Source organism: Bos indicus x Bos taurus, chromosome 5, assembly GCF_003369695.1.
Source record: "Bos indicus x Bos taurus breed Angus x Brahman F1 hybrid chromosome 5, Bos_hybrid_MaternalHap_v2.0, whole genome shotgun sequence".
Classification (NCBI taxonomy): Eukaryota; Metazoa; Chordata; class Mammalia; order Artiodactyla; family Bovidae; genus Bos; species Bos indicus x Bos taurus.
This window is the reverse complement of record NC_040080.1, coordinates 73,691,295-73,703,399: the sequence shown is the minus strand read 5'-3', so window position 1 is coordinate 73,703,399 and position 12,105 is coordinate 73,691,295. Positions and strand designations below refer to the sequence as shown.

At 38.9% G+C, this 12,105-nt stretch overlaps 1 non-coding gene across 1 annotated transcript; it reads right to left on the bottom strand.

The window, feature by feature from the left end:
- Nucleotides 1-11,744: 11,744 nt before the first annotated feature.
- Nucleotides 11,745-11,816, bottom strand: TRNAE-UUC. Its single transcript has one exon. It is a non-coding gene; the product is annotated as a tRNA-Glu (tRNA).
- Between the last annotated feature and the right edge of the window lie 289 nt (nucleotides 11,817-12,105).

Here is a 12,105-nt window from a genome sequence, read left to right as displayed (position 1 = left end):
AGAGAACTCTACTCAATATTCTGTAATAACCTATATGAAAAAAAGAATCTGAAAAAGAATGACGATATGTATAACTCAATCATTTTGCTGTACACCTGAAATGAACACAATGTTAGAAATCAACTATACTCAAAAAAAAAAAAAAAAAAGACCTTTGAGAAAGAGAAGTTCCTAAGGACATAGCATTTAACTGTTAACCATTGTGATGGAACTGGGCTACGCCTTAGATCTCCCTCCAAGACAGGACTTGTGTCTCCTGCAGCTGGAAGTGCTATGAGTTGAGAGCCTTCAGCTGTCAGCTCCTTCAGGAATTGCCCAGCGACAGAGAACTACCTCACTCAAGGTCACAACCTTTGTGAGACAGTCTACTTCGAAGGGTGGATAAAGGCAAGAGTTCAATGATTTGGTCCTTTTGTCTCAATGCCAGGACCCTTTGACCAGCCATTTTAGATCCAGAGTTTCCCCTGCGGCACAAGGCAAGGCTGTCAGGTTACAAAGAAGCTTGTCTTCACTTCTGAGTCAAATCCCACCTCTCTCCTTCCTTGTCACAAGTATGGAACCCAGAAGGACACACCTAATAAACATTCTGCACACAGTGTCAGTTTCAATATCCAACCTGCAACAAGGATAAAACAGAAAATAGAGAGGAGTGAGAGGCAGATGATACTGTCTCTGAACATTTCTGATGAGAGTTTCTTGGACTGGGAAAGAGAGGAAAGCATGATGTGTGCTTGGGTGTGTTGGGGTGGGAGGAATAATGGTCTTAAAGAACCTTAGAGGAGGTAAAATTACAAAGACTCTGTACTAGATGACCAGATGGGAAAGAGATATTAAGTTCTGATATCAATCGAGCATGTGTAGGGTGGAAATGGGGGTCTCCCACATGACACCAAGCAATTTTCACACACCAACTGAGTGTCTCAGAACTCATTTCAGTTCTAACACCATCTACTGGGAGAGAACATCGGATTCCACAGGTCAAGTGTTCAGTCTTACAAGACTGGCCCTCACCCCCACGTCACATGCCAGTTGTTACCTGTGCTTCTGATCTAGCCTTCACAGCATCTGCTACCGAATAAATATTTAATAATGCCTCAGAGAAGTCTAGTCACTTTATGAAATATACCTGCAGTCTTCGTTTAGCAGCCTGCTGGTTGTTTCCATTCAACTCAACAAGCAATTATTTGTACCTGCGATGTAAAGGTGCTAAGAACAGGAAAAAGACCTGGGAGCTTTGATCCTCTGCCAAGAGACCTGCAGTCAGCTGTAAAAAGAAAAGGCATAAACACATGGAATGGCAGTGAATGATCCAAGAAGGGTATCATTAAACGGTACAGGGCTCCAGGACTTCTGATAAAGGAGAGACCAATAAAAATTGGATCCAGGAGGGAAGACTGAGGTGAAGAGACTCGATCAGTACCAGGGATAGATAAGGGAGAAGAGGTACCTGAATACTCCAGAAGATAAAACCAATGTTTTATGGTTTGAGCACAGAATTTGCCCTTTCTGCCAAGATGAAAAATCTTTATTGGGAATTCTAACTCTTCACAACACAGGACATCAGATAACTTAAAACAACAATTGATGTATTAATTATTGATCTTTCAAAACTATATAGTACACAGTGCCCCCCCATTTAAGAAAAAATATATAAATCCAGATTAACCTTTTATGTTAGAATAATTCACTGATATTAGAATTAGTGAAGATATTGAAATAAAATTGTTAAAAGTTATTTTTTTTATTTCTGGGATTTTATAAGGGGTTGAAAAGATCTAGAATCATAGGTACTTAGTAGCTCCCTTCTTTGGGCCTCCACAGCATTTTGTACTTAAATCTTTTTCACACTATATCTTGTAAAATAGAAGCTTAAAAAAAAAAAGAACTGACTTCCATTTAACCAGGTTAAACGGTCATGATGCTCTCTATTCTGTCTGTGAAACATGCTGACTGATGCTTATGACACTTAATGCTTAAAAGATTCTACTCTTCAATTTGCCTTCACAATATTCACATCAGTTGAGCTATTTGCTTACCAAGTCAGTTGGGTTAATTCCCAAAGCCCCTTAATCTGTGAAAATTAATAAAAGGAAACTTCATGGAGTTGGGAGGCTGGAAGGGGGGACCACTCAACATTAATACAGATCCCAACAGGAGGAGACATACTTTGCATGTTCTGGAGGACCAAGCTGGAGGAAGAAAAAAAATTTTTCCTTGCCTGGCAACAGCTCAGCCAATGAGACACTATCACAACTCAGCCAATGAAAAGCCATTATACTTCAAACTTCCAGTTTCCTGCAATGGACCTTTTATTTATCATAGCCCCTCCCAACTTATTCTTCTCCTTTATAAAAGATTTTCCTCTTTAGTAGTTTTACCTAGACTTGCTTGTGGTTCACCATAGTTGCATTGCAATTCTGAAACTACTGTTTTTTAATAAACCTGTTTTGCTGGTAAAAATAACTTGCTGGTTTTTTGCTTGTTTGTTTGTTTTAGGCTAGCGAGTCCAACTATACTTGTTATCTCAATATTATATTTTAACTATTGGGTATGTTAATAAAATATAGGCACAAAAGGGTCATTTCTAAGGGGGAAAAATGGATGATTTAGAAACTATTAGTAAGGCCAAGCCACTAAAAAGACCCTGTGGGAATAGATGTGACATTATTATTTTTTAAAAACTGGGTAAGGGAATCAGACATTATCTTGCACTCAGCTTGATGGAAAATGCCTATAAATTCCTGCTCCACTTTAAAGAATTTGAAACTGGATGTATTTATACACTAAGTGATGGGACCATACTTTTGGGGACTCCATATCAAAATTTTGGTGATATGGACAGACTTACAGATTATCATACTAAATGAAGTCCGCAGAGAAAGACAAATATCATATCACTTATATGTGGAGTCCAAACTATAATATACTATATATAAAATAGATAGCCAACAGTGACCTACTACATAACACAGAGAACCAGAGAACTACGCTCAATGTTTTGCAATAACTACAGGAGAAAAGGACATGGAAAAGAATATATATATATATATATATATATATATATATATATATATACACACACACACACACATATATGTTAAGATATATGGTATGTATATATATGTTAAGATATATGTTATGTATGTATCTATATATGTTAACATATATATGTTATATATACCAAGATGCCATGATCTTAGTTTTCTGAATGTTGAGCTTTAAGCCTACTTTTTCACTCTCCTCTTTCACTTTCATCAAGAGGCTCTTTAGTTCTTGCTGTACACCTGAAACTAACACAACATTGTGAATCAACTGTACTTCAGTTTTAAAAAAGAAAAAAATGATACAAGTAAACTCATTTACAAAACAGAAATAGATTCACAGATAATAAAATATGTTTGCTAAAGGGAAAAGAGGGAATAGAGGGAATTAGGAGCATAGAATTAATTGATACACACCATTATATTTATAATAGATAAATAACAAGATTCTACTGTATAGCACAGGAAACTGTTTTCAATATCTTGTTCAATTCAGTTCAGTCACTCAGTTGTGTCCGACTCTTTGCGACCCCATAAACTGCAGCACACCAGGCCTCCCTGTCCATCACCAACTGCCAAAGTTTACCAAAACCCATGTCCATTGGGTTGGTGATGCCATCCAAACATCTCATCCTCTGTCGTCCCCTTCTCCTCCTCCCCTCAATCTTTCCCAGCATCAGGGTCTTTTCCAATGAGTCAGCTCTTTGCATCAGGTGGCTAAAGTATTGGAGTTTCAGCTTCAACATCAGTACTTCCAATGAACGCCCAGGACTGATCTCCTTTAGGATGGACTGGTTGGATCTCCCTGCAGTCCAAAGGACTCTCAAGAGTCTTCTCCAGCACCACAGTTCAAAGCATCAATTCTTCTCTGCTCAGCTTTCTTTATAGTCCAACTCTTACATCCATACATGACTACTGGAAAAACCATAGCCTTGACTAGACGGACCTTTGCTGACAAAGTAATGTCTCTGCTTTTTAATATGCTGTCTAGGTTGGTCATAACTTTCCTTCCAAGGAATAAGCATCTTTTAATTTCATGGCTGCAATCACATCTGCAGTGATTTTGAAGCCCAGAAAAATAAAGTCTGACACTGTTTCCCCATCTATTTGCCATGAAGTGATGGGACCAGATGCCATGATCTTTGTTTTCTGAATGTTGAGCTTTAAGCCAACTTGTTCACTCTCCTCTTTCACTTTCATCAAGAGGCTTTTTAGTTGCTCTTCACTTTCTGCCATAAGGGTGGTATCATCTTCATATCTGAAGTTATTGATATTTCTCCCAGAAATCTTGATCCCAGCTTGTGCTTCTTCCAGCCTAGTGTTTCTCATGATGTACTCTGCATATAAGTTAAAGGAGCAGGGTGACAATATACAGCCTTGACGAACTCCTTTTCCTCTTTGGAACCAGTTGGTTGTTCCATGTCCAGTTCTAACTGTTGCTTCCTGACCTGCATAGAGGTTTCTCAAGAGGCAGGTCAGGTGGTCTGGTATTCCCAACTCTTTCAGAATTTTCCACAGTTTATTGTGATCTACACAGTCAAAGGCTTTGGCATAGCCAATAAAGCAGAAATAGATGTTTTTCTGTAACTCTCTTGCTTTTTCAATGATCCAGTGGATGTTGGCAATTTGATCTCTGGTTCTTCTGCCTTTTCTAAAACCAGCTTGAATATCTGGAAGTTCATGGTTCACATATTGCTGAAGTGTGGCTTGGAGAATTTTGAGCATTACTTTACTAGTGTGTAAAGATTCAGATATATATATATATATACATATATTCAGTTATGTATATATATAACTGAATCTTTTTGCTATACACCAGAAACTAGCACAACATTGCAAACCAGCTATGCTTCAATTAAAAACAAGAAAAAAAATGTCAAATACTGGTGAATTAACATACATTATTTGTATTAAGTGAGAAAAAAATGACTATGTGTGTATCATACTTTAAATAACCTGTTTTAATTAATATTTTTCTATTAACTGACCAACTACCTGTCTAAGTTACAAGGGAATCCACTATCTTGTAATCACTGGTTTACAAGCTCCTGTGTGGTTGAGGCAGCCACCTAAGGTCAAAAGTTCTGAACTGAACAAGTGGTCCCAGTGTCAGAACACTGGAGACAGAGGATCAGAGATTACAGTGGGCTCCAGAGGACCAAGACAAGCAGGGGTTCATCCCTTTGAAACATCCTGAACTGGTATAATTTTATCGTAACATTTTGTTAAGTAAAGCATTAAATAAGCCTACCATGTGTTACCACCAATATTTTATAAGAACAAGTTTAATCTTACAAAAAAGTAATAATATCAGTTAGACATTTGTTCAAGTGGAATATTATTCTGTTGTTCAATCACTCAGTCATGTCTGACTCGTCACAACCCCATGGACTGCAGCATGCCAGGCTTTCCTGTCCTTCACTATCTCCTGGAGTTTGCTCAAACTCAGGTCCATTGAGTTGATGATGCCATCCAACCATCTCATCCCCTGCCATCCCCTTCTCCTCCTGTCCTCATTCTTTCTCAGCATCAGGGTCTTTTCCACTAAGTCAGCTTCAGCATCAGTCCTTCCAATGAATATTCTTAATACTGTCCTTATTCTGCCCATTTTTTCTCAACTACATTAAAACCTTCATTCACAGTCTGTGCTGATTCAAAGCCTGGAATTCCTGAGGTCCTAAGTATGTTGGTTGTTTAATGTAGTTTACTAAACTTGAATAATGTGTATTCTCAATTTAAATGGAAAGGCATGCACGCCTGCAGATACACCTCTCCCCATGCTGCCTTACACTATTTTATCATAATGTAAAAATATGCACATATTTTATGTGAATATAAAAGAAATACATGCTCATACCTTTTATCCAACTAAAAACAAAAGCAAGTTTGCAAATTACATACTAACAAAACTGTGAAATCATTAAAATTCAAATTAACAGCACTAATTTAATATGATATATGAGGTTGTGTTTCTGCAACTACATTGCTAATGTAGGCTTTAATATACAAGGTTGCCGCCTCAGGTCAGGTTCTATATATAATTGACTTTCATATTTTGACTTCAACCATACTAATGCAAGATAAAATACGCTTTCCCCTAAGTATGATTTTGTTTCCTAATTCAGAATAAACAACCTTCCTGTAGAATCAAAACTCTTCCAGTGAACAATGGTCCTAGAACAATTGTCATGGAGTGTCAGTTCTGTAAATTGTTCAAGATAATTTTAACATTGTGGCATTAAACATGGATCTCTGCATGGGTACTTAATCCAGTTAGTGAAATAATGAATACTTCATGACATATTTATTGTTAATGAATTTTCCGGGTTAGTAACCAAACAATACATCCACTTATAAAGTAAACATGATACCAGATGCTACAGTACAGTTTCTTTTCTTCTTTTGATTTTCTGTATCCACACTCTTATATTTCACATGACCCAGTGCTCTCACCACTTTCCTCTACTGTTATAACATTGAAACCTTCAGTCAGGCAGCACTCCATGATGCCATGTGATGCAAACACAATCATAAATACAAACCCAACTCAGGCACTTGGTTTGCAAGGAACTGGTCAGTTAGAATGTCATCATTTTGATGTCAGAATATGCTTTCATTAATTTTTAAATTTATCAGTGGAATAAAAACATTAACAACTTTTGCCAAACACTGAGATTCCACAGACCATATCCATGGCTATCTCAGGGTTCCAAAGACTAGATTTTAAAATTCTGGTCCAAGGCATATAAAGGGAAGAAGGCCAATGAAATAAAAAGGATTGGGGGTTTTCACAAACTTTCTAGAATAAAGCGTCAATTGTCAATCACTTTTAAATTTAAAAACAAAGGAATACGATTGGCGTGATACAAGAATGGAAAATAAACTTAGAGTGAAAGATTAAGAGGACAAAGACTATAAACAAAGAGGAAGTCAAGAACTAAAGACAAAGGGTATATTCCAAAGGAAAGACCCAACTGATGGGAGAATTTGACAGGTAAGCCCAGCAGGACCTAAGCACAGCAGAGCCAGCAGCGCCTAGGTGCTTAGGAGTTCACCCTGAAAGCTGTCAGACAAGCAGGAATCACCACAGTTCTTAACTCTTTGTGGATCTTTCCAGTTCAGTGTTCCTATCCCCAGGTATTAAGAAAAGGCATTGATCCCATGTCAGTTTTCCTCTTTAGATTGTAAACATAGCAAGAGCTGGAGCATTGTCTTATTAATATCTGTCCCTCCACCACCTCAGACAGTCTCAGGTACACAGTACAGCTCCAGAAAAATATGTAGAATGAAAGCATTCCTGAATTGGAAGGGAACTTAAAGACCTCTAAACCAGGATTTCACAAATTCCAAGCTACCGATTAGGAGGTAAATTTTAAACTCTAGCAAGAGCTACTGTTTCATGAAGGCAAGAATATTTTGATAACATTTATTGAGCATTTACTCTTCAAAACCAGGTCCTTCTGATTCTAGAGACTGAATTGTTAACCATTTTGTTATAAAACCTCCAAACACATTTGAAGTCATTAGTCAAGTTACTAACATTTTTAAAATTTTATTTTTAATTGAAGGATAATTGCTTTACAATATTGTGTTGGCTTCTGCCATACATCAATATGATTCAGCCATAGGTATACATATGTCCTCTCTCTTTTGAACTTCTTTCCAAGTTACTAAAAGTTTAATTTTAGAATAAGCCACAGCATGGGCATTATGGGTTGACCAGCTCTCCACCAACATTCTTACTCCCCTTTGTATAACAGAGTTATTGGAAAGTGGCAAAGTGGCTGCTGGGCCACAGAGTCAGTTCAGTTCAGTCGCTCAGTTGGGTCCGACTCTTTGTGACCCCATGAATTGCAGCATGCCAGGCCTCCCTGTCCATCACCAACTCCCGGAGTTCACTCAAACTCACGTCCATTGAGTCAGTGATGTCATCCAGCCATCTCATCCAGCCTCTCATCCCCTTCTCCTCCTGCCCCAATCCCTCCCAGCATCAGGGTCTTTTCCAATGAGTTAACTCTTCGCATGAGGTGGCCAAAGTACTGGAGTTTCAGCTTTAGCATCATTCCTTCCAAAGAAATCCCAGGGCTGATCTCCTTCAGAATGGACTGGTTGGATCTCCTTGCAGTCCAAGGGACTCTCAAGAGTCTTCTCCAACACCACAGTTCAAAAGCATCAATTCTTTGTAACTCATCTTTCTTCATAGTCCAACTCTCACATCCATACATGACTACTGGAAAAACCATAGCCTTGACTAGACGGACCTTTGTTGACAAAGTAATGTCTCTGCTTTTTAATATGCTCTCTAGGTTGGTCATAACGTTCCTTCCAAGGAGTAAGAGTCTTTTAATTTCATGGCTGCAGTCACCACCTGCAGTGATTTTGGAGCCCAGAAAAATAAAGTCTGACACTGTTTGCACTGTTTCCCCATCTATTTGCCATGAAGTGATGGGACCAGATGCCATGATCTTTGTTTTCTGAATGTTGAGCTTTAAGCCAACTTGTTCACTCTCCTCTTTCACTTTCATCTAGAGGCCTTTTAGTTCCTCTTCACTTTCTGCCATAAAGGTGGTGTCATCTTCATATCTGAAGTTATTGATATTTCTCCCAGCAATCTTGATTCCAGCTTGTGCTTCTTCCAGCCCAGGGTTTCTCATGATGTACTCTGCATAGAAGTTAAATAAGCAGGGTGACAATATACAGCCTTGAAGTACTCCTTTTCCTATTTGGAACCAGTCTGTTGTTCCATGTCCAGTTCTAACCGTTGCTTCCTGACCTGCATAGAGGTTTCTCAAGAGGCAGGTCAGGTGGTCTGGTATTCCCAACTCTTTCAGAATTTTCCACAGTTTATTGTGATCCACACAGTCAAAGGCTTTGGCATAGTCAATAAAGCAGAAATAGATGTTTTTCTGGAGCTCTCTTGCTTTTTCAATGATCCAGTGGATGTTGGCAATTTGATCTCTGCCTTTTCTAAAACCAGCTCGAACATCTGGAAGTTCACGGTTCACATATTGCTGAAGCCTGGCTTGGAGAATTTTGAGCATTACTTTACTAGTGTGTGAGATAAGTGCAATTGTGCAGTAGTTTGAGCATTTTTGGCATTGCCTTTCTTTGAACTAAAATGGAATGGAATGGTTAAATTTAACTCAGATGACCATTATATCTACTACTGCGGGCAGGAATCCCTTAGAAGAATTGGAGTAGCCTTCATGGTCAACAAGAGTCCGAAATGCAGTACTTGGATGCAATCTCAAAAACAACAGAATGATCTCTGTTCATTTCCAAGGCAAACCATTCAATATCACAGTAATCCAAGTCTATGCTCCAACCAGTAATGCTGAAGAAGCTGAAGTTGAACAGTTCTATGAAGACCTACAAGACCTTTTAGAACTAACACCCAAAAAAGATGTCCTTTTCATTATAGGGGACTGGAATGCAAAAGTAGGAAGTCAAGAAACACCTGGAATAACAGGCAAATTTGGCCTTGGAATATGGAATGAAGCAGGGCAAAGGCTAATAGAGTTTTGCCAAGAGAACGCACCGGTCATAGAAAACACCCACTTCCAACAACACAAGAGAAAACTCTACACATGGACATCACCAGATGGTCAACACTGAAATCAGTTCGATTATATTCTTTGCAGCCAAAGATGGAGAAGCTCTATACAGTCAGCAAAAACAAGACCAGGAGCTGACTGTGGCTTAGATCATGAACTCGTTATTGCCAAATTCAGACTTAAATTGAAGAAAGTGGGGAAAACCAATAGACCATTCAGGTATGACCTAAATCAAATCCCTTATGATTATACAGTGGAAATGAGAAATAGATTTAAGGGACTAGATCTGATAGATAGAGTGCCTTATGAACTATGGACTGAGGTTTGTGACATTGTACAGGAGACAGGGATCAAGATCATCCCCACGGAAAAGAAATGCAAGAAAGCAAAATGGCTGTCTGGGGAAGCTTTACAAACAGCTGTGAAAAGAAGAGAAGCGAAAAGCAAAGGAGAAAAAGAAAGATAGAAGCATCTGAATGCAGAGTTCCAAAGAATAGCAAGGAGAGATAAAAAAAAGCCGTCCTCAGTGATCAATGCAAAGAAATAGAGGAAAACAACAGAATGGGAAAGACTAGAGATCTATTCAAGAAAATTAGAGATACCAAGGGAACATTTCATGCAAAGATGGGCTTGATAAAGGACAGAAATGGTATGGACCTAACAGAAGCAGAAGATATTAAGAAGAGGTGGCAAGAATACACAGAACTATACAAAAAAGATCTTCATGACCAAGATAATCATGATAGTGTGATCACTGACCTAGAGCCAGACATCCTGGAATGTGAAGTCAAGTGGGCCTTAGAAAGCGTCACTACGAACAAAGCTAGTGGAGGTGATGGAATTCCAGTTGAGCTATTTCAAATCCTGAAAGATGATGCTGTGAAAGTGCTGCACTCAATATGCCAGCAAATTTGGAAAACTCAGCAGTGGCCACAGGACTGGAAAAGGTCAGTTTTCATTCCAATCCAAAGCCACAGACTACATTTCTCTATTCTGCACACATCTAGATGAGGCCATGTGAGGATGGAATATGAATGCAATTTCTGCATGGTGTTTCTAGAGCAGGGCTCTCAGAAGTACTGCACCTTCTCCACACTCACTTTCATCTTCTTCCAGCTGGATTCAGGTGACAATTTTTAGATCCTAGGGCAGCGGTCAGCAAACATTTTCTGTACAAGTTCAGAGAGCAAATAATTTAGGCTTTCAGGGCATAATATCTCTGTTACAACCATTCAGGTCTACCATTATAATGTAGCCACAGACAATACATAAATGACTGGGCATGGCTATGTTTCCATAACATTTGATTTACAAAAGCAGGCAGTAGTTCAGATTTGGCCCACTGGCTATAGTTTGCTTATTCCTGCTCTAGAGAATGGTAGGACAGCAATACTGAAAGCTTGTATTTTCCATTCTTTTTTTATCCAAATGAGAGCTTTGATGGCATATATCCTATCCCTGCTCTGCCACTACACATTTTCTTTTTCAGTTTGTAGACTGCCTGACCTAAAGAAGACCATGAGACCTGGTGAAGAGAAACGTGCATCACCAAGAGATTGTGGAGTTGAGGTGACTGCAGAAAGTGGATGGTACTGAGGCTTAACTTTTCTGGGGAGCAGTAAGCATGTCCTACGGGTACAAAGAAGGGTGACCACAGATATTTGGCATTAGAGGAGCAGATTGTGCAGAGAGCTAGATGAACATAAGTTTGAGTACTGTGTTCAGAGCATGGAGTTTTCCCCAGGAAGGCACAAATTTCTCTGCTGCTCTTTCATCATAGTATGAGTAGGTGACTAATTCTCACCAAAGGAATGTTTGTGAAAATGACATGTAGCATTTCTGGGCCAAGGCTTATAAGAAGTGGATTATTTCCTTATTTCCCCATCCTCCCCCCTTCTGTTGGCTAGATGCAGATAATAACAATGAGGACTGACAGAAAGATGGAATGACAAGAGAGAAGAGCTGCCTGCTGATCAGGAATCCTGTGTATTGATATATGAGCAAGAAATTAACTTCTATGGTATTTAAATCACTTTCAAGTTTTAAGTCTATTTCTTATGGTACCTAGTGTTACTCCAACTAATACAAAAATTAGAATAATTACTGGATTTTTTTTTTTTGCCTCACCACAAGGCTTGTGGGATTTTATTTCCTCAAGCAGGGATTGAACCTGGGCCTCAGGAGTGAAAGTGCTGAGTCCTAACCACTGGACTACCAGGGAATTCCTGGATTCTTTATTGTTGGGAGCATTAAATGAGGTAAAGCACTTAATACAGTCCTGGAATATTTTGATGATTAATTTTATGTGTCAACTTGACTGGGTCACTGGGTGCCTAGATATTTGGTCAAATGTTTTTCTGGGTGTGTCTCTGAGGTTGTTTTTGATCTGGTTAACATTTGAATCAGTAGGCTGAGTAAAACAGATTGTCTTCCCTACAGTGGGTGGGCCTCATCAAATCAGTTGAAGGCTTAAGTAGGAGAAAAAGGCTGACCCTCCCAGGAGCATGAGG